A 22,082-nucleotide genomic window follows, 5' to 3' on the forward strand; every position below is an offset into this window, starting at 1 on the left:
TTCCAACTTTGTTCTTTTTGCTTAGGATTGTCTTGGTTATGCAGGCTCTCTTTTGGTTCCATATGAAGTTTTGTGAGATGTACTTTTAAAGATCTTCAAAAAGGAAACATGCCAATATTATTTATTTTAGAGGTTCTCCCACAAAACTACTTTTTTTCTTCCCGACTTTTATTTTAAGTTTAGGGGTACACTGCAGGATGTGCAGATTTGTTACATAGATAGTTGTGTGTCATGGTGGTTTGCTGCAGGGATCAACCCATCACCTAGGTATGAAACCCATCATCTATTAGCTATTCTTCCTAATGCTCTCCCTCCCCGCACTCCTCACCCCTGACAAGGCCCCATTGTGTGTTGTTCTCCTACCATGTGTCCATGGGTTTCCATCATTCAGCTCTCACTTGTAAGTGAGAAAACTCAGTATTTGACTTTCTGCTCCTTCATTTGTTTGCTGAGCATAATGGCTCCAGCTCCATTCATGTTTCTGCATGATCTCATTCCTTGTTATGGTTGCATAGTACTCCATGGTGTATATGTACCACATTTTCTTAATTAGTCTATCATTGATGGGCCTTTGTGTTGATTCAGAATACATCTTTGTATAAAAGATCTTCTACAGGAAGCTATAATTCCGTATTTGGTATTGTGAACAGTGTGTCAACGATCATGCACATGCATGTATCTTTATAATAGAATGATTTATAAAACTAGTTATTAATAATAAAATACACTGTAAAATATCATCATAAAATTAGCTCCAAATGCATAAAAATTATATTTTATCAATATAAAGTTAGCTTTAAAAACATAGAAATTATTATATTTTAAAATAAGAAACACAATGTTTGACCTAAAGAAAGAATACACTATTCTGTTTTAAAAAACTAAACAACTCTCACAAGAAGAGACTGGATAACCATTCATTCATTCATTTATTAAACTTTAGGGAGAACATATAGAATAGTTTATTGTAATCTAGAAAGCAAAGACAGCCCACGACCTGAAGAGTTCATAGCCTGATCAGGCATACCTGCGGGCATCCTAGCTGATAAGTGGCTCATAACCAAGCAAAAGTTATTCTGAGTTCAGAGAAGCAGACATTAACTTAGACTAGCTGAGTGATTATACTTATTATAGATTTTTTTGGAAGTGACAACTAAACTTTGAAATGTGATTTGACCTTTGCGAGTGAAAGAAGCAGGAGATGGAAATTGGGTGCTTAGATCTTTCATTCAGAATGAAAACACTTTATGGTATTAACTCTATCCTGGAGACATAGCTAAGATTTATTCTTTTTTTGCTCATTCGCTTCTGTAACAATGAATAATCGCATCACCAAAGACAAGTGTGTTTGTTCTTTTGTTTGTTTTGCTTTGCTTTGCTATATTCCTCCTACATAAGCAAATATCTAACATCTAAAGTAGAACTAAGTTAAATACAGACGTTGAGGTATCTTTCTGGATTAAAGGTAAACGTGGCAATTTAAGGTGCTAAGGCTGTTTAGAGCATGTTTGACTAATTATATAGATTTTATATTTATGGTAATATCTTTATTAACAGAGTTTAAAGATTAACAGCTTTAGTTTCTTATATATCAGCAAAAATAATTAGTACTGTTTTGCTTTAAAAATAATAAAAAATCACCAGAAACCCAAATTAAGGGTCTTATTAACCATTTCCTTAGAAATATAGAATTCAAGGGTAACAACTTAACAACATTCCCTGTATTATTCACTTACAGGAACCTCAGAATACATGTTTGCATAAAAGATCTTCTATAGGAAGTTAAAATTCTGTGCTAACTGCTGTGAATGTATCACTTTAAAGACGTCCCAGGTGGAACCTTTCTGCCTGGCCACTTTAAATCTCACAGATGGTTCTGTCAATATGTATTATGAAATTTCTACTTTGGTTCTCTTTTCCTGCTCTTTAACTAAAGATCAGGAAACATTGATTTTGTAAAATATATCAACCACTTTTATTCAATCATTTTATTTGTAATTCTTTTCCATCCATGATTGTTATGGTTGCTGTCCTTAAGAAGTCCACCTTTGACAATGACTGCCATTGACCTTATGTATAAAAATTATTAGCAGTTATATACAAAAATTAATCATTTTATACAAATCAAGAGAAGTGAATTTTATTATGGGTATTGTAATATTTCTTTGACTGAGGAATGTATTGCAGGCATATTATTGACTTATTGAGGTCACTGGGGCAGCAGAATAACCATTCAAGAAGCCATTATTCTTGTGTTTTATGCAGGAATGGGCTAAGATGAGCTTTAAGAATTAAAAAATATTTTATAATGCAGCATAAGGAAAATAGGCTTAAGATATTTTAATACGTCTTTCATATATCCCTTGCTATTTAAATTCAGCAACATTTTATTGAGGAGGTGAATTACGATTTATAAATTAAAAAGACCAAATTAAATCTTCACTGGATTAAGATTACTTATTCAGGAAATTACATTTCTGAAGATATGAGGCATAGCAGGGAGAAAAGTTTGTTTGATGCAGACTTTCATTACTAGTCTCAAAATATCTAATATTGAAAAATGCATTCAATAAATTAAATTCTTTCACATGTTCTTTATTTATTGTTAAATATTCCAAATACAGTATGTATCTTAGACCAGAGAAGATCTCGTAAATGTTTCATACATTAATCCTGAGTCTGCTTTTTCACATTACTATTTATTCCTCATCTTGGGGCTTATTTGAAGCCAGAAGGGCAGAGCAGCAGGGTCTCCCAGGCCTGTAGTTACTGCTTCTCATTCTGACAAATCAATATAAAATGTGAGCCTGAAACCTGATATCATCAACCACATTTTCTCATTTTCACAGCAGGAAATAAAGTTATTTCAAAATCCAGGGCACCAAATGCAGAAGTGTTTATTGTAACATCATTTTTCCAGGCAAAATACCAAACTATTATTTTATCATAATACTATGGCTTATAATGGTTGATTCAACATTTTTGTGAACATATGCTGCAAAGAATAAATCAGCATAAATATACCCTTTTTATATACATACTTACTGACAATACCTGTTATTTGAATGCAGGTCAGTCTAGTACAAATTGTAAAAGAAGTAAAAACGTGTTTTCAATAGTTTACCTTTAATGGTTTTTTTCCTATTCTTATTCACATCTTTTCCATCCCTTAGGATCCAGGGCTGTTATAGTCTCTAGTCAATCTGTAATTTACCGGGTCTAAACAAAGAAATTACTTGCAGGAATTTTAACTTTTATAATCTTATTTTTGGTCTAATTTCAGTAATAATGAGATACTGGGCATTGAGTGGTTTCCTATTACCCATACTATCATACAATGAAGGAGATCACATAAAATGCATATCTCAATTTCTAAAACTCAGAGTATGATTGCTAAAATCTGAAAACTTTAATATTTTGAATATTTGGTAGGTTAATGGTTATGCTATATATTTCAAGCCGAAGAGTCGTATCTCTAAATCTGTGCGTCTCTGACATTCTGAAAAGAAGCTGGGTGAATGACATCTTACTGCTCAAATATTTGACTAGTTTTCAGTTTCTTTCCCAAAGATGGTGTACTGATATTTTTCATATTGTGTGAAGGCTTTGGAATAACCTTGAATCTAGTATGTTTGCGAATCCCCAGAAGTGAACTCTATGACTAGCCCTACACTGGCCCAGAATTGAGAATCATTAAAACTTTCAGACACAGTCAAGCTGAGGGAAAATTTTTTCTTTACATTCTAAATATTTCTACCCATCAATATTCCTCTACCTGACCTGGAACAAAATCAGTCTAGGTTTCAAAATTTGAGACAAGACTTGCTCATTTTGTGAGAAGGGAATTACCACACTGTATAGAGATGCACGCATAATTTTAAACACTATCTCCTGCAACACTGGTTCTTCTTTTTCCAAAACAGCAGCAAGAAATTTTAAGATAAAAAGATTTCAAAAATTGGAATAAATGTTATGACTATTTTAATGTTATTAAAAGTATTTCAGTATCAAGGTCTTTGAATTGTCTGTCACATATGTATTTGTATTTATAGTGTGGATGTACGTAAAATCTATACTTTTTTCAAACTATTCTGAAGAATTACTTTAGTTATTAATCACTTTATGTTTATGATATTTACTTGTATAGAATTCAGAAAACTTTTCTCTTTTTAATGTTATGGAAATAAGTAGTGTCAAATATACATAAAGGAAATAAATCAACTTGTGACGTTAGGTACTTTATCAGGTAGTACAGCACCAGATGTTTCAAGCATTGTTTGTCAGTTCTACAGAGTGAATAAAGATGAAATGTAATGAAGAGGAAGGATGCTCAGTGAAGAGGAAGAAGAAACTTGAAGTAGCACAATAGGCACCAAATAAAGCACATGATTACTTTTTAGAAATTGAACTAAAGTTCATCATTCAAAGAGCTCTCAACAGTTGAGCTCCATTCAGAAGGATGTTTCTGTTGTGTTTCAATTTTGAACATACTGGCATCATTCCTTAGGCAAGGCAGATTTTAGCTCAGTAGGCATTGGAGTTGATCCAGGTAGCTGGCATGAGGCTCCACATAAACACACGTTGAAGAGTACTACACTGCAACAGCAATGTTAAATTAAACTTGACATTCTTAACAAAAAGCTTCATTATTTACATACTTTCGGAAAATCTGATTTGTTGCCATAGTGCTCTTTCCCTCAGTGTTCTGAGCAGCTGCTGTAAAATAAAATCTGCTCTTGCCACCTACATCTATTACTCATAATTAATACTTATGAAAATACAAATATTTAGAAATTGCCATAATTTAGTAGTAAAATTAGTTATATCACTGGCAACATAATTTAAAATCACATTATCCAACTATTAACCATTTGAACAAAAGCCATTACCTTGTATTAGGCTATATTGTTTTTCTCTAGACCACTTATTTTTATGTAATAATGACATCATGATATCACTAACATTTGTACTTAAATCAACCTGAAGAACTTGTGCTTGCACTTCATTCTCTTTAAATTAATTCTGAATAATATTTGAAGTTTTCTAATGAGTTAACGTGCTTGGATTCACATAATATTGCTTTTAGATGCTCTGTGGTAAATCCAAATCCCTCATCTAGCACACCACAGTGACGCCAACTATAGATAACACCAATAAACAGCCAAGTATAAATGATGATTCAGTTCTGCTGATGTGTGCCTGAATCACTGAGACAAAGACTCTTCACAATGAGATGTTTTCTCCCTCAAGTAAGTACTAGTGGTAAACAACTGCACTAGTGCTCATTCTCTTTATAAAATCCAACTCGTTCTCATAATATTAAAAAATAAGATGACCCTTTTGTTTTACTATCAGTGAAATTCTCTATTACTTTATGCTTACTCCTAGTAAGTAAGCACTACATATTACTGTATCTGTGTGTCTTTTTAAGCTAATATATCCATATTATTCTATATAAATGTATAAATTCTATATTATAATTTTACATAGACATAAATTTTATGCATTTATATAGACATACAAATTTATATAGACATATAAATGCATAAAATTTTGGCTACCTTGTAACCAGACTCAATTTGAAAATTTTTCTTATAGAAACAAAAAACATGATTCAAAATTGTATTATCTTTACCTAGGAAAATTAAATTTTTCATATCTAAAGATGGATATAAAATAACCAAAGGTACTGAACAAATATGCACATATCAGTAAACAGCCATGCTTGTTATTCAAGAAAAATTTCATCACATTGCTATTTTATGAGCAAATATATTTGAAAGAGAAAAGTCTAAAATATGACATATGTTTTTCAAGTGTACAAGTATTCACTGTTGATACTATTGAAACTGAAAAACGAAGACATTTAAAGACTATATAAATAAGATACCAATCAAAAATCTCTCACAATATTATTTAATAGTAGACAATAACTGAAGGAAACTGCTTCTATTTTAAGAAGTCCAGAGCAATATGTGAAAAAGATGTCTTCACTAATCTATGTATAGCAGAAAGTAGCATTACCATGGTTGATATACTAAGTTCATTACACTTTCATACCATCAGACTTACTTAATATAGGCATAGTACATTTTCTCTAATAGTACCATAATGATTCAAATAAAATAAATCAATTTGTAAATTAACTACAGCATTGGAAATAAGAAACCAGTATAGTTGGAAGCCTAATCCCTGAACTGTTTTTCTCCACAAATCCTTATTTAGATGCCAAACTCTCATGAAATTTATAAGCTTCTCCAATATTCAACTGCATATACCAAAGGAAAAAAATGCTACAAAAAAGAAACAATATTTAAAAAGTAAAATTATAACAAAGAATATAAAATATGTTGGAAAGAATAGAAACAAATACATAAATAAATATTCAATTATGTAAATTGAGAGATTTTGCTATGAGAATGTGCTATATAAAGTTTATAAAACTTATACTTAAAATTTTTGGCAAAGAATGTTAGAAATGAAAGCGTTTGCAAATGTGTACATTAAATCTATCCAAAAATACAAATAATAGTAATAATAATAATACATCAGCAAATGAACTGAGGTCAAAATAATAAATGAGTATGAATGTGTTGGAGCATAACATTTTAACAGATAAAATAACCGTAAATGCACATATCTAGAATTACAAAGATTATGCAAATAAGAAAACGAGTGGAAAATTTTCTTGTAGCTCTCCAAGAATTTTTGAGATTAAAATTAACAAACTGGAACAAAAAGTTGAGGATTAGAAAAATATAAATTACGAACTTGTATGTTTTTGAGTATAAATTTCTAAGTCTATCCTGTGATGCAATAAACATTATAATAATATACATACACATTCATAAAATAAAATCATAAGTAATTTCAAACACTTAAAATAAGAATCGAAAATACATTACTTACAGATTTATAAGTGATAACATATAAGGAGAAAACAGAATAATATTTCTAGAGACTATAAAAGATATTAGAAAGGCATAATTACAAGACAAAACCTGAATCTATTTTAAAAACAACTAGGAGAAAATAATTCAATAATAGTCTTTCTGAAAGCAACATAAATTAGAATTAAATATCTATTAAATGAGGTTATTGACAAAAAGTGTTTGACTAGAATAGTAACACATAGCAGAAAATAATTATAAATGAAACATTATGTTAGAAGTAATGTCAGAATTTGAAAAATTACATTGGTGATTACAGTGGAAAAAAGTCTTAAAGATGAAAAATTTTTAAAAAGTAAAAATCAAAAGGAAAACAGAAGCAAAATATTTTGATAAAAAATATACACAAGAAAAGCAAAAGAAATACAAAATATGGAAAATGCAAAATATGGAAAAAGAAATAAGCCAAATCAATGAAAGAGAACCAATAACAAAACTTACTTTTAACAAAACTTTCTTTTAATTAGGTATGTGACATAGATCTTCATATTTTCCATATACCTTCACAAAACAACCTAAAATGGCCCAACCTAATGAACATTATGGTAAAACTTTCTGGAATTTTTAGAACCCAGACAAAATATGAAAACATTTAAAAGAGTATCAGTGTCATCAGACTTTTGTATCATAATTATTTATACCCCCTAACAAAATTAACTTAGTAAATATTTCAAGGCTATAAAATATGACAAACAGTATTGTATGCAGCCACACTCATATATATGTACATATATATTTACATACATACACATATATACATGCATATATATATATGTTACCCACGTATATTAGGAAGACAATCTTTACTCAATCCTTTTTTTTCTTTTTTTTTTTTAAATTGTATTTTAGGTTCTGGGGTACATGTGCAGATCATGCAGCGTTGTTGCATAGGTACATACATGGCAAGGTGGTTTGCTGCCTCCATCCCCCCATCATCTACATCTGGCATTTCTCCCCACGTTATCCCTCCCAACCCTCCTCATCCTCCACTGTCTCTCCCCTAGTCCCCCACCAACTGACCCCAGTGTGTGATGCTCCCCTACCTGTGTCCATGTGTTCTCTTTGTTCAACACCCGCCTAGGAGGGAGAACATGCGGTGTTTGATTTTCTGTTCTTGTGTCAGTTTGCTGAGAATTATGGTTTCCAGATTCATCCATGTCCCTACAAAGGACATAAACTCATCATATTTTATGGCTGCATAGTATTCCATGGTGTATATTGCCACATTTTCTTTGTTCAGTCTTTCATTGATGGGCCTTTGGAATGGTTCCAGGTCTTTGCTATTGTAAACAGTGCTGAGATGAACACATGTGTACATATGTCTTTATAATAGAATGATTTACAAACCTTTGGGTATATACCCAGTAATGGGATTGCTGGGTCAAATGGAATTTCTATTTCTAGATCCTCCACAATGGTCAATCTAATTTACCCTCCCACCAACAGTGTAAAAGTGTTCCTATTTCTCCACATCCTCTCCAGCATCTGTTGTCTCCAGATTTTTTAATGATTGCCGTTCTAACTAGCATCTTGCTCTGTTGCCCAGACTGGAGTGCAGTGGGGTGATCTCTGCTCACTGCAACCTTTGCCACCCAGGTTTAAGCAATTATCTGCCTCAGCCTCCTAAGGAGCTGGGATTACAGGCATGTGCCACCACACCCAGAGAATTTTTTGTATTTTTAGTAGAGACTGGGTTTCACCATTTTGACCAGGCTGGTCTTGAACTCCTGACCTCGTGATCTACTAGCCTCAGCCTCCCTAAGTGCTGGGATTACAGGTATGAGCCACTCCGCCAGGCCTACTCAGATAATTTTTACCAATTCATGTGTTAATCTCAACCAGAAACACCCTCACAGATATACCTAGATTAGTGTTTCATCAGATGTCTAGATACCCTACGGCTCAGTGAAGTTGACACATAAAATTAACCATCACAATAGCCATACCAGAAAAGAAGAAATATTAATGTTATGAAACTTTCCTCAAATATCTACTTAAGAACATGCTTTAGACATACAAAGAAGTAAAAACTGAAGAAACAACAGGATACTGACTGATGGGGAATATTAAATATATAGGTATTTAACATATAAATGTATTTAATATATAAATTTAAACATAAATTAACATACATATATATCTTATAACATTAAATTATATTCATTAAGTATAATGTATAGTTTATTAACAGACAAAACTCTGGCAATGTTACTTTCAAAAGTTTCAATTCAGGCAGGTCAGATTGCTTATTATCTTACAGAAATTATTTGGAAGCAAGTCATCTAGCTACAAATTAGATGTTAAGGAAAAGAAGAAAATGAGTTAGAAAAGGTTATTAGCTAATTTTAACATTGTTCTAGTAGGTAAGCAGTAGACAATATTCTTCCTCTAATCCCCCAAAAAGCAGATTAAGTGTATATGTAATATTATTATCACAAAAACAATTTAAACAAAAATAGTAACTTTACTAAATAACAAAATTTGTATTAAGAATCGAGAAGGATAAAAGACATGATGAAAAAGACCAATGTAAAATACAAGGACATATATTAATATGAAATAAGTAAAGCCAAAATATCAATTAAAAAGAGAAAACATTCAGATTGAATAAAAATGAAAGTTCAAGACTTCCTGTATAAAAGATACTTAATCCTAAGTCAAGGTTGTCAAAAAGTTTATCAAATTAACAAAATTCAGTTTTAAAATGCAAACTCGGTATAACCCTTTTTTTTAATACTTTTCTAGTTTTGTAGTTTTAGAATAAAACCTCAGCAATAACCTCTTTTTAAAATAAAAACTCATTATGGCCCCTTTCTCTCACTTACTAAAACTAAAATTTCTGATCAAACTACAAAAAAAAGTTCCCTATTGATTATAAAAATTAGATAATACCAAGTGTATTGTGAGAATCAAACTTAGGAAAAGAATCTCACAGATAATTTTTCCTTTTGAGCTTCTAGGGCAATCAGCACTAGTAGAACCCCAGAGAAAGCTTCAGTAAAAGGGAAATCCTGTCTATCTGGCCAGAACAACCAGAATATAGAGACTTTGGCTTGGAAAATGTGGAATCCGCAAGGAAGATATCCAAATAATAAAAAACACTAATTTTGTGTATTAACTTATACAAGTCTGAGGCTCTCTAGAAGCTATACAAGCAATGGTAGTCTCGAATCAACAGTACAAAGGTTTAGAAACTGAATTGAGATTTAAATCAACATATTAGTCTCAAATCACTGAGTGTTTCATATGCATGATAGAACCAAAAAAGTAGAGCTGTTGAGCATTGACAATTGAATGGCTATATGAGCCACAGAGAAAAGAAATGAGGCAAAGATCTAAATCTACTTTGGCTGACTGCCTGCTTAAAAAAAAAAAAAGTAACCTTTTCCAAAGGATTGTAACAGACCTAGAACCTACATATGCTAACATTTTATTTGCTCAAGACAAAATTTAATTAAAACATGCAAAGACCTGTTAATATGTAATTAATTAGCTTTGGTTAAAACAGCAGGGGTTCCTATCCAAATATGTCCAAGATGTTGCCATTACCAAAGATTTTAAAGCAGCTATTGTAACTGTGGTCTATATGGTAGAGAATAACACACATGAAATAAACAGGGAAAGTTCACAGATATTTTTTAAAGTTAAAAAAGCATCTAATAAAATTATAATAATAAAAAAGTCTGAAATAAAAAATTAGTGGACGTATACAATAGCAAAATAGAGATGATAAAACACAAAGTCAGTGAACATAAAACGAGTGAACTTGAAAACGAATGGAAATTATGCATTTAGAGGATAGACAAAAATATATTGAATAAAACAAAACATATCCTTCAAGATAGGTGGAATTACATCAGAAAGTTTAACAAATGAATCATTAAAGCTTCCAAATTCTTTGAGGAGGTAGAAAATAGGAAGAGAAAACAATAGAGAAAAAAGTATTTAAAGTAATCATAAACATAGCTCTCCAGAAATTAAGGACATAAATGACCAAGAACTCTGCAAATTTCAAATATAATAAAATAAAATAAAACAATGCCTAGCCATATCATAGTAAAGCTGCTGAAAACCAAAGATTAATAAAAAATCTTGACAGTGTGACATGATAAAAAGCCCCATAAAACTGCATACTTCAACCATACCTCAGCTTTCTGTTGAAACTGCTATCTATAACCCAAATGTGGATTAGTAATTAAGGACTGTGATCCCCACCCTACCCAGACAGTGTGTAGAAGAATGCTAATCTTAGCTTTTGTGAACCAATTAAGTAACAATCAGAATGTCGAATAGTCCCCTGGCCCTCGGTATGTCCGGAAAACCCCTCACCCCCATCCCCGCCCCTCACCCTCATCTCCACCCAGAAGGTGATTTACACAATCCACTAGCCTGCGGAATGTCTGAAGCCCCTCACCCCCATCCCCGCCCCCACCCGCACCCCCAAGGTGGTTTTACCGGTATAAAAAGGTCTTGTCACCCTTCTTTCCCTGCCACGGGTTGGAGAGACGTGAGTCCTCCGTGGTTGCCGGCAATAAACCCTGCAATTTGGCATACTTTTGTCTTGGTGTTGACGTTCTATGCTAGGTCCAGGATACCAACAGCAACTAGAGGAAAATAAAGCATTGAATATATGGGAACACTGATTAGAAGGATTATCAATCATCCAAAACCATGACTGTCAGAAAATGAAGCACTATCTAAAAAGTAGTGCTGAAAAAAATGCAAAAAATATCCAAAAAGACATTAAAAACAAGACATATTAAAGTATCAGAAATTTTTCTAAGAATACAGTTTATTTAGTAGTAAGAAATTCATACTAAACTAAAACATCCATAATCTTAGTTGAAGCATAAAGAAAAATCAATCTCTTCAAAGATGGGGAAAATAATTTAACAAAATAGAAAGCAGATTCAGGTTACATCTTTAAATGTAATTGGGATATGTACATAATCTCTAAATTTAATAAATCATCTGCATACTATGTAATACATATTGTATACCTATATCAATACTTACTTCAGCCACAAACCAAAATTTTATGTAATGGAGAAACACTAAAAACCTTTGCACTACAGTAAAAAACAAGCAAACATGCCTACTATATCTCATTCACTTTACAACTTTACTGGATATTTAATATAATGCAATTATAAAAGAGAAAATAAAATGTTTAAACAATAAAAAAAAAAGTAAGCAAAACACCTTCTATTTTCATTGTACATAGATATCTATCTGGAAAACTCCAAAAAAAACTATGAAATTATTAAAATTACCAGGAAATTTGGTAAAAGATTATAGATTTCACACACACACACACACACACACACACACACACACAGAGAAAATCCATCTGGCATACAAATACAAAAAACTTGCATATGTAATAAGAAATAATATGTAATAGAAGACAAAATACAATATTTTATAGCAAATTAAAAAATTATATGCTTAGTCATAAGACTGACAGAAAATCTCTAAAATATATATAGAAAAATCTACAAAATACTATTAAAATATACTGATTGGACCTGAATAAATGAAGACACACATTACTGTTTAAACTCTCAACAATTTACCTATGTTAGTTCTCCTAGGTACATTCATACATTGAGTGCAGTGCCAAAATTAGAGGCAATAAGTATTTTTCTAAAGCTGTAGTAGCTGTTTATAAAATTCATTTCCAAAACAAGTGAAAAAAGAAAGATGGACTTGTTATTAACTGGTATTAGAATAATGTCTTATTTTTAAAATGAAATTATTCTTTCAAATTATACAGTTCAAATAGAACATGTATACTATTTAAGTTTTAAAGTTTAAGAGAAAATATCAAAAAACTGCATAATATCAAAACAGAAGAAAAAATTATAACTATTATCAAAACAAAAAATATACTTAAAAATATAAAAAATATTTAAAAATAAATAAATATAACATAGGATAAATTGTTTCCATTTAAAAAATTGTATAATGGCATAAGTTCAAATTTCAGAGGTATACTTTGGTCACCTTTGGTTAATGCAAGATAACTTACTTTTTGTTAACTTCTTAGTAAAACTTTTTTTTAAAATCACTGTTTTTCTACTTTTCTCAAGTGAGCTCTACTCCAGAGTAACCAAAGTGTTAACAGAATTAAATTTTTTAAAACGTTTTATTTATTAAAGTGGTTTAAATACAGTCATGCTTCCCTTAATGACAGGATTCCTATCTGAAAACATCTCGTTAAGCATTTTTGTTATTGTGTAAATATCACAGTGTTCTTACACAAAGCTAGATGACACAGCCTATCGCACTTCTAGGCTATATGATGTAAGCTGTTGTTCCTAGGCTACAAACCTGTACAACATGTTACTGAACTGAATACTGTAAGCAATTGTAACACAATAAGTAAATCTAAACATAAATAAGGTACAGCAACCTATGATATGAAAGATAGAAAATTGTAGACCTGTCTATGGCAACTACCATGAATGGAGCTTGCAGAATAGTAAGTTGCCCTGGGTGAATCATTAAGTAATGAGTAAATGTGAAAGACTTTTATTTTTATTTTTTTTAAGATGGGGGGGGTGTCTCTGTTCCCCTGGGTGGTCTCAAACTCCTGGCCTCAAGTGATATCCCGCCTCAGCCTCCCAAATAGGTGATTATAGGCACAAGTCACCATGTCTGGCTCCCTTTATTTTTTTAACTTTTTTGTTCATTTGTAATAATGTTACAGGAAAGGACTCCTGATCCAGACCCCAAAAGAGGGTTCTTGGAATACAAGAAGGAATTCAAGGCAAGTCCACAGTGCAAAATGAAAGCAAGTTTATTAAGACAGTAAAGGAATAAAGGAAGGATACACCATAGACAGAGAAGTCTCAAGGGCTGCTAGTTGCCCATTTTTATGGTTATTTCTTGATGACATACTAAACAAGCAGTGAATTATTCATGCCTCCCATTTTTAGACCATGTAGAGTAACTTCCTGAAGTTACCATGGCATTTGTAAACTGTCATGGCACTGGTAGGAGTGTAGCAGTGAGGACGACCAGAGCTCACTCTCATCACTATTTTGGTTTTGGTGGGTTTGGGCCTGCTCCTTTACTGCAAACTGTTTTATCAGCAAGGTCATTATGACCTGTATTTTGTGCTGACTTCCTATCTCATCCTGTGATTTAGAATGCCTTAACCATTTGTGAATGCAACCCAGTAGTTTCAGCCTCATTTTACCGAGCTGCTGTTTAAGATGGAGTTGCTCTGGTTCACATGCCTCTGACAACAATACCCAACTTAAACATGAACAGTATATAGCTATAAAAAATATTGCTTTTTATACTTATTCTATAAGTTTTTCTCTATATTTAATCTTTAAATTTTTACTTTCTACTTTTTAAACACTTTTGTTAAAACTTAAGTCACCAATAACACTCATTGTTTACCTAGGCCTACACAGGATTAGAATCTTTGATATCATTGTCTTCCGCCCCCACATTGTATCTCACTAGAAGGTTTTCAGGAGCAGTAACACACACATAGAGCTGTCATCTCTTATGATAACAGTGTCTTCTTCCAGGCTACCTTCTGAAGGACCTGCATGATTCTGTTTTCCAATTCAATTTCTTTTTTTAAGAAGGAGTATACTCTAAAGTAACAATTAAAAGTGTAGTATAGTAAATGCATGCACTGGTTACATAGTTATTATCATTATCAAGTATTTATGCTTTTATAAGACTGGCAATGTCTTAAGTTTATTTATACCAGCATCACAAGAGGTATGTGAGTAATAAGGTGAACTGTACTATTAAGACTGCAACAACATCACTGGGCAAATGGAATTTTTCAGCTCCATTATAAGCTTATGTAACCATTGTTGCATATGTGGTTTGTCACTGACTAAAATATTGTTATATGGTACATAACTCTAATTGAAAAAAAAAGGTTAACTTAGAATATTACCATTTTAAACTCCTAATGAGTTTAGGAATTTAAGAAATACTCTCTAGTAGCCAACATCACTATAAAATTATAAGCAGCAAGGTATCATAATTTTACACTCTCCTGATGCATACACATAACACTTATGGAATTGTGTTGCCAGGATAGGTTAAACTTGGATCCAGTGAACCTTCTAAATTCAACTTTAATTTATAGGAAGTACATTAATATCTATATTAGATACTATTTCTTTTAGTTACGGGTTTCCAATGACACAAAGATCTATCTAGACAGCAGTGGGAGCTGCACATCCCCTATAGATCCTAAGATTTGACCAGGCTGCAGAATTTGTATAGAATTTTGTCACCATCTTCCTTGAGAGATGGCTAAGTTCTAAATGTGGGAAGAAAAGTACATATGGATATTTGGAGGTTAAAGAAAATCACTATGACAGAGAATGTTGGCTAATTTCTTAGTGATGGGAGCTCTAATTTCCTAGTGGACAGATGATCACTCAATATTATGCAACATTATGCAGATTCTTTAGTATTTGTTATGACCATGTCACTAAATTCTGGGCAAGAAAGGTATATGTAAAAGTACCGTGTAATTAGATAGGAGTAGGGATCTTAATTAGAGAAGTTGCTTTCTTACATTTCCATTTTTTTTCTGGTATGGTTATGTATCAATGGCTGCAATTTTAACATCCATTTTGAACCATGACCTTGAATCCACATTTAGAGGATGGTTAAGCAGGATTTCTTGATTTTCTTATTTACCTTAAAATAATAAATACATCCAGCACAGATATCACATTGAAATCTTTTAAAGATAGTACTAAAATAAAAATATGAAGGATATATCATATATATAATGATTCAAACATCGTATTAGCACATATAACAAAAGATCTAATAATTAGCAATTCAAATAGAGCTTATTTTAGGAATTCATTAAATCAACATTAGAAAATCTTAGTTAAATTAAGAAAAATAAGAGGAAAAATATGAATACATTAAAATATGTAGCTTATTACAAATGAAAGTATGATGCAGCATGCTTACAAAATATTTATCCACCAAATAAAGTATTAAATAAAATGCTGCTAAAACATTTTTACAAAAATAATGCAATAAACAAGGATGACTTCTGCTTTGAGTAGTATTAAAAATTTTAGAAGTTTTGGAACATAAAATACTGCAGAAAACATTATTAACTGGAAAATGAAAAGACAAAATTGCATTCCATTTAATTGATAATTTGAATGTGTAGCTGAATACAAGGTGATTTTTAATAATTTTTGTGATTAGTAATTTTACTACTAATTAATAACAGTTTAATAAAATAAAGTTTCCAAAACTCTGATAGCTTGCGTTTATCAGTTATATACAGAAAGTGAATATAAATAGAGCATTTCTATATATTTGTGTGCTTTTATAAACACATATAACATAGATATATAATTTACAATAGACATGAAAAGTATAAAAATCCCATAAAAAGTTTAAAATAGTACACATACAAAAAAAAATCACATTCTCTGTAAGGCATGAATAAATTAAAAGCACCTTATTCTGAATGAGTAAAAGAGATGTCATAAAATGTCAATTTTTTTTCAAACTAATGTACAAATTTATTTAACTTAAATATAAATCTCATTGACGTTTACCTTCAGATTGTCGAAAAATGAGTTTTATACTAATATGATGAATAAGTATCTGAAATAGTCAAGACTAATGCAATAGCAAAGACTATTTGGGGAGAATTCGCCTGCTCAGGTATTACATCTTATGACAAATATATCCCTTTTATTTTTTTATTTTTTTAATATAACCCTTTAAAACACTGTGATTTTGACAAAATAACAAAGAAGTCAATCAGTAGACTAAAATGATTCATTAATATATCCAAGTACGCATAAAAACTTAATATATGACAGAAGTGGCATTTCAATTTAGTTGGAAAATAATGGCTTAACAGTTGGTGCTAGCATATCAAGACATTCACTGGATTTAGGAATCTCCTAAGATGGATGCTTACTTAAAAGGTTAAAAATCTTTTTAAACCTCCTAAATCCAGGATGATTTTATCTTGATATCATTAACTAATTACATCTGCAAAAACACTATTTTGAAATAAGGTCAATTTCACAGGTACTATGGGCCAATGCTTTAAAATATATTTTTGGGGACAAAATTCAATCCATAACAGTCTGTCCTCTGGCTGCCCAAATTCATGTGTTTCTCACATACAATATGGATTCACCCAATTTCAACATTCCCTTGAATCTTTATGCAGCATTAAATACAATTCAAAATCTCACCTGAATATAATCATCTGAAAATGTCCCACACCTCATCATCTAAATCAGTTATGGGTGAGTCCACCATGGAGTAAATTTCTTCTCCATTTATGGACCTGTGAAAAAAGAAAATAAGTTACTGCTTTTTAAATAAAAATACAATGGTGGAACAGGTATAAGAAAGACATTCTTATTCTGATAGGAAGAAATTAAAAAAACAAAAAAGGTGGTCAGTCCTAAGCAAGTCCCTAAGCCAGTCCTAAGCAATTCCCTAAGCCAGCACACAAACTGAATTAAATATTAATGTCTGAAAATAGTTCATCGTGGTTTGATGCCCCTCCCTTTGGGACTGAAGCCAGCAACAACACACCCTGGGCACTGGAAAGCAGTCCTGCTTTCTCTAACACCTATCTCTGTATGAGTGGCTGTGCCCGCTAAATCATTCTAATTAATCTTTAAATGTCAGGTGGAATATTAATGGAAACACTAGGGTGTAATAAATATATTGATTGAGAGTTTTGTCTCAGATATATTGAACAATGAATTGGACATATAAAAATATTAAGGAGAAGAAAGTGACCTATGTTTTAATTTACATTGGCTTTTCCCTTGCAGTTAACTCATGCCTTTCCACATAGGTCTTCCCTTCGTTATTGTCATTATTCTCCTCAATTGTAAATTCTTTGCAACAGTGTCTAAACATGTTTGAAGGAAAATTGATTTTACTCTCAATGTCTAAATTTTCAGTGCTTACAATCAAATGAAAATTATTCAATTAGGCAACATTTATTGTGATTTTGTCAAAATCCTTTGTTGAAACAATGAGTCTTTGTTATAATTCCTTGTCAAAACAAATGATTAGAGTTCTCCCAAGTATAGTCTACACTTACTACTGACACTGCATTTACTACTATACCTATATATAAGTTTGGCTCTGAGCTTACTCCCTAAACGTATGCTTTGTTCTTGTAAACCTCCTTTTTCCTTCCTGTAAATGAGTTACAGGATCAAGTCACTCATTTTCTCAGCCATTGGATTAGATATGCTCAATATTTAGAATACCAGAGACCAAAACACTGCTATTCACGTTTTCAAGAGCTCTTTTGGAAATGTCCACAATTGTCACTCAGCAGATTTTTAACCTTTTAAGTAAGCATGCTTGATCGACTGCAAAGATTTTCATAATTAGTATTTGAAATTGAATATTTACCCCCTCCTATTAAAAGCAAATTAAGTTCTCCCATAGCTGAATCTAATTATTTCTTTTTCAACAGACAACACGTCTAAGTTTCCATCATTTTAAGCCAAATTGTTGTAAATAATATTGAATTATAATCGATATCTTTCAGTTTTTCCCTTCTATTATTTTCCCCACACTATTTCAATGCTTCCGCTGAATAACAGGAATAATGATTTAGAAAGGAGAGAAGAAAGACAGAATTTCTTACTTCATATAATTGACAGTTAGAAAAATCATATGAAAACCCATTTTTGTGAGATAAATTGTCCTGCAATATATTAGTACACAAACACCAGTTGTAACAGCACAAATACATTTTCCCTAAAATACTTAAAATATGTGCCATTACTGTTATTTTTAATATAGCATTAGAATGCGTGTTAACTATTCTTATAGAGACATCTCTTTCACTCACTTGCGTTACAGTGCTATTTTGTGAGGAACAGAATGTGTTCTAGCTATGAAAGGTTTTTCCTCTCAGCTGATGTAATCTCTGCAACAACCTGTGATCTTGGAAATTCCATTAATCATGTCCTTTTTTAAAATGACAACGATGTTTTTTGCCAGGAGTAGAAAAAACGTTAAGAATTTTTGCCTTTTTTAAATATAAAAACCCTTTGATTTGAAATACATTATTCGTAAAACTCTACAGTTAAAAAAGTATTCAAAGTAAAATGAATGTAAATAGAAAAATATTGACAAATATTTACTATGTCTCAATCATATGTGAGGCACCCAGCCATTTTAAGTAATGTAAACACAAACACACAACCAAAAATAACCCTAAAATTATAAATAGTATTCACAAAGTATAAGAAATTTAACGCTGAGGGACTGTGTTAAAGCAACTTCTCTTCCAGGGTCCGCTAGGGGAGGGGTTTCAAATGCAGGAAATTCCTGGCTCCAAGCCTCCATCCGAAGACCAGAGGGGTTTCAAATATAAAGTTCTTTGTCTAGTTTTCCTGTGGGCAAGCCAGGTGGGGGTCTTTTGTCCCAAATTCCTGCAGAATGCTCTGGGAAGAGAGGGCTCTGTAACTCAGGGTTGTAGGATAAGTAGCCAATCTGGTATCAGAGTCAAAGATCAATCACTCCAGAAAGTTTGAAAGAACTTCTCTCATTGGATGAGAACATGAACCAGGAGGCAATATAACTGAAGGGTTAAAACTTCAGCTGCTCCTGTGGAGATTGCAGTGAGCCAAGATCACATCATGGCAATAATATAAAAAAAAAAAAAAAAAAAAAAAAACCTTCAGCTGCTCCTACCTGAACAGATTTGCCACTTGCCACTCTAGATTCCCCTCCCACAACAGTGTGGGAGCTATTCTTTCTCTCTCTCTCTCTTTCTCACTCTCTCTCTCTCTCTCTTTCTCTCTCTCTCTCTCTCTCTCGCTCTCTCTCTCTCGCTGTCTCCTCTAATAAATCGCTCTTCCGCAAAACAATTTGGGTCCACTATATTTATTTGAAGGGTAAACTCACCACCCCTCCAGGGTCCCTTTCCCCAGTCTTCAGGGTTAGAGAGGCCAGGACCCTACAAGCTCTGGGAGCTGGGTACACTCCCCTGGTTACAATGCTAGCACACATAAAAAAAGTAACTCAAATTGCACTATTATTATCATGGTCTGAAATTATATTCTGTATGATAAAAAATGGGTTCAGTTTCAAAAATAAATCAGGTGGTTATATCTTCTTCATGAAAATATGTTTCTAAAGTAGGATGAATTATTATAATAACTTTATATAGGTAGGTTTGCATTGTTTTTTCCCACACACGTAGTGAAGTCTCTATTTGCACATTTCTATTACTAAACATGAATGCATAAATAGAAAGTAAAAGATGAAGGTATTTGGACCAGATCAATTAAATAGGCAAGAAAAACTTTCTTCAAGACTACTGCAATAGGAAAGGAAGGGTTTTTTTCAATTGCATTGAATAAAAGAAAGAAAATTGTTAAACACAAGGGTAAACTAGCAGAAAAGTACTGTCGGAAATTAGGGGGATGTTAGTCAATATGATTAGGCCATCCCTGTTTGCTAATTTGTACTTTTTGAGGTAGGCTCTTGCCTTCCCACAGAGACTGGGAGATAGAAGTGCTATTTTACTAAATGATTACATTTCAAAGGAATGGCTCCCAGCTCCTTGAGAAAGACATTCCTGGCTTGCAGTAAATTTACATTTCAAAGGGCCAAAGAAACAATTTACAATTGCAAGTTTTCTTAAGCAAATGCTCTAAGAAAAGGAAGGTCAAGGCCTATAGTCAGAAAGAAACCTTTATAGAATTTAATCAAATTGTGAGGATCAGTAAGACTGTCTTGGTTACTCACTGAATAGAGTAAGGTATGAAGCTAATAAGATTACAATATTATTTCACTGTTTAGCTCTAACTTTTATTTAACCTTGATTATTCCACAATCAGAACAACTTTATTTTCAGGGTCCTGTTTCTATATTTTTTTAAAATTCCAGTCAAAACTTTCCTAGTTAAGACTTTAATTTTTGTTGACAATGTTTCCCTATTAGTATCTTTTTCTTCACTAATTGGTCCACGTAGATTAATTTGGATTCTAATTTCACAACTACTTTAGTTATTGCTATAATAATCAGTCACATCAGTCACTTTTTTAAAAAAATTATGACTGCTGGTAATTTGCATTGTCTTAAAAACCAAGTAAACATTGCAAGTGGATGTCAATCTTCAACAATTTAAACACATTAGTAATAAACTATAGAAAGCAAAAATTTTTATGACTCAATCCCTGGTCAGGAATGTAGGCTTAGAGAATTTAAATATCTTCATAAAATTCAAGTTTATTCATAGAGAAGATAACTTTGCTTCATTAATTTATTCAACAGATGTTTATCAATAACCTCTTATGTGTCAAGCACTGCTCTAATAATGGGTATTTATTTTAGTAGGAATAAAAACCAGGTAAGGCGTAAATGAGATAAATAAGTAAATAAACCATTCATTAAAATATAATTTATTAGAAAAACATAGCAAGTTCGGTGGTATGTGTTATGGAAAAAGATAATGGAAAGAATGAGAAGGAATATGTTTTGGGAGCCCCCAGCTAAACTGAGGTTCTAGTAGCACAGCAGCTAGCAGCTACCAACTCTGCCCTAATAGGAAATAAAAGGGAGCTGGACATAGGTGTTTACAGTGCGCCTTCCATGAGATACATCTTTTACCTAGTAGACAACCTAATGCCTAGTTGTCAAACCTGTGACCAACCAGTCACAGGTGGGAGTGGTGAGGGAGTGTCCCTCACAGGAGAGGCATGTTTATACAAATGGCTTATATTTAAACTTATTTAAACTTGTGGTTCTTGTCAGACCAATGTCCACTTTATGTTCGTCTAACTATTGCCCTGGCACTAGGAGCCTGACCTAGCATTCCCCCAGGCATCCCACAGCAAACCTGGCCTGAGGTAGCCCTTGGTTCTTTATATAGAAGGTACAAGTTCAATTCACCACTGCAATAGGAAACAAGTTCAGAGATTTCTACTTACAGATTCTAGGCAAGGAGATAATGAGTCAGGAGGGTAATTATCTGTTTCCAAGTCAAAGGCTAAAGGAATGACAAGACAGGTAGAAAGAGAGAGAAGCACCTGGCAACTAGAAGAGTATATGATGAATCAGAGTATGGGTCATTTTAAGTTAGAAGGCAAGTGGCTAAATGGTCCA

At 32.3% G+C, this 22,082-nt stretch overlaps 1 long non-coding RNA gene across 3 annotated transcripts in view; it reads right to left on the minus strand.

Moving 5' to 3' along the window:
* LOC108589373 (uncharacterized) overlaps positions 1-22,082 on the minus strand; it is a 292,960-nt gene that overhangs the window by 266,568 nt on the left and 4,310 nt on the right. For 2 of the 3 annotated variants that reach the window (XR_013525729.1, XR_013525728.1), the window contains exons 2-4: positions 17,183-17,277; positions 11,406-11,554; positions 7,994-8,111 (exon numbers count right to left, since the gene is read on the minus strand). This is a non-coding gene — a long non-coding RNA (uncharacterized LOC108589373). Of the gene's footprint in view, positions 1-832; positions 4,597-7,993; positions 8,112-11,405; positions 11,555-17,182; positions 17,278-22,082 lie in introns of those variants that run through there. The other variant, XR_013525730.1, reaches the window with a different exon arrangement.

The sequence above is a fragment of the Callithrix jacchus genome, chromosome 1, assembly GCF_049354715.1.
Source record: "Callithrix jacchus isolate 240 chromosome 1, calJac240_pri, whole genome shotgun sequence".
Taxonomy (NCBI): Eukaryota; Metazoa; Chordata; class Mammalia; order Primates; family Cebidae; genus Callithrix; species Callithrix jacchus.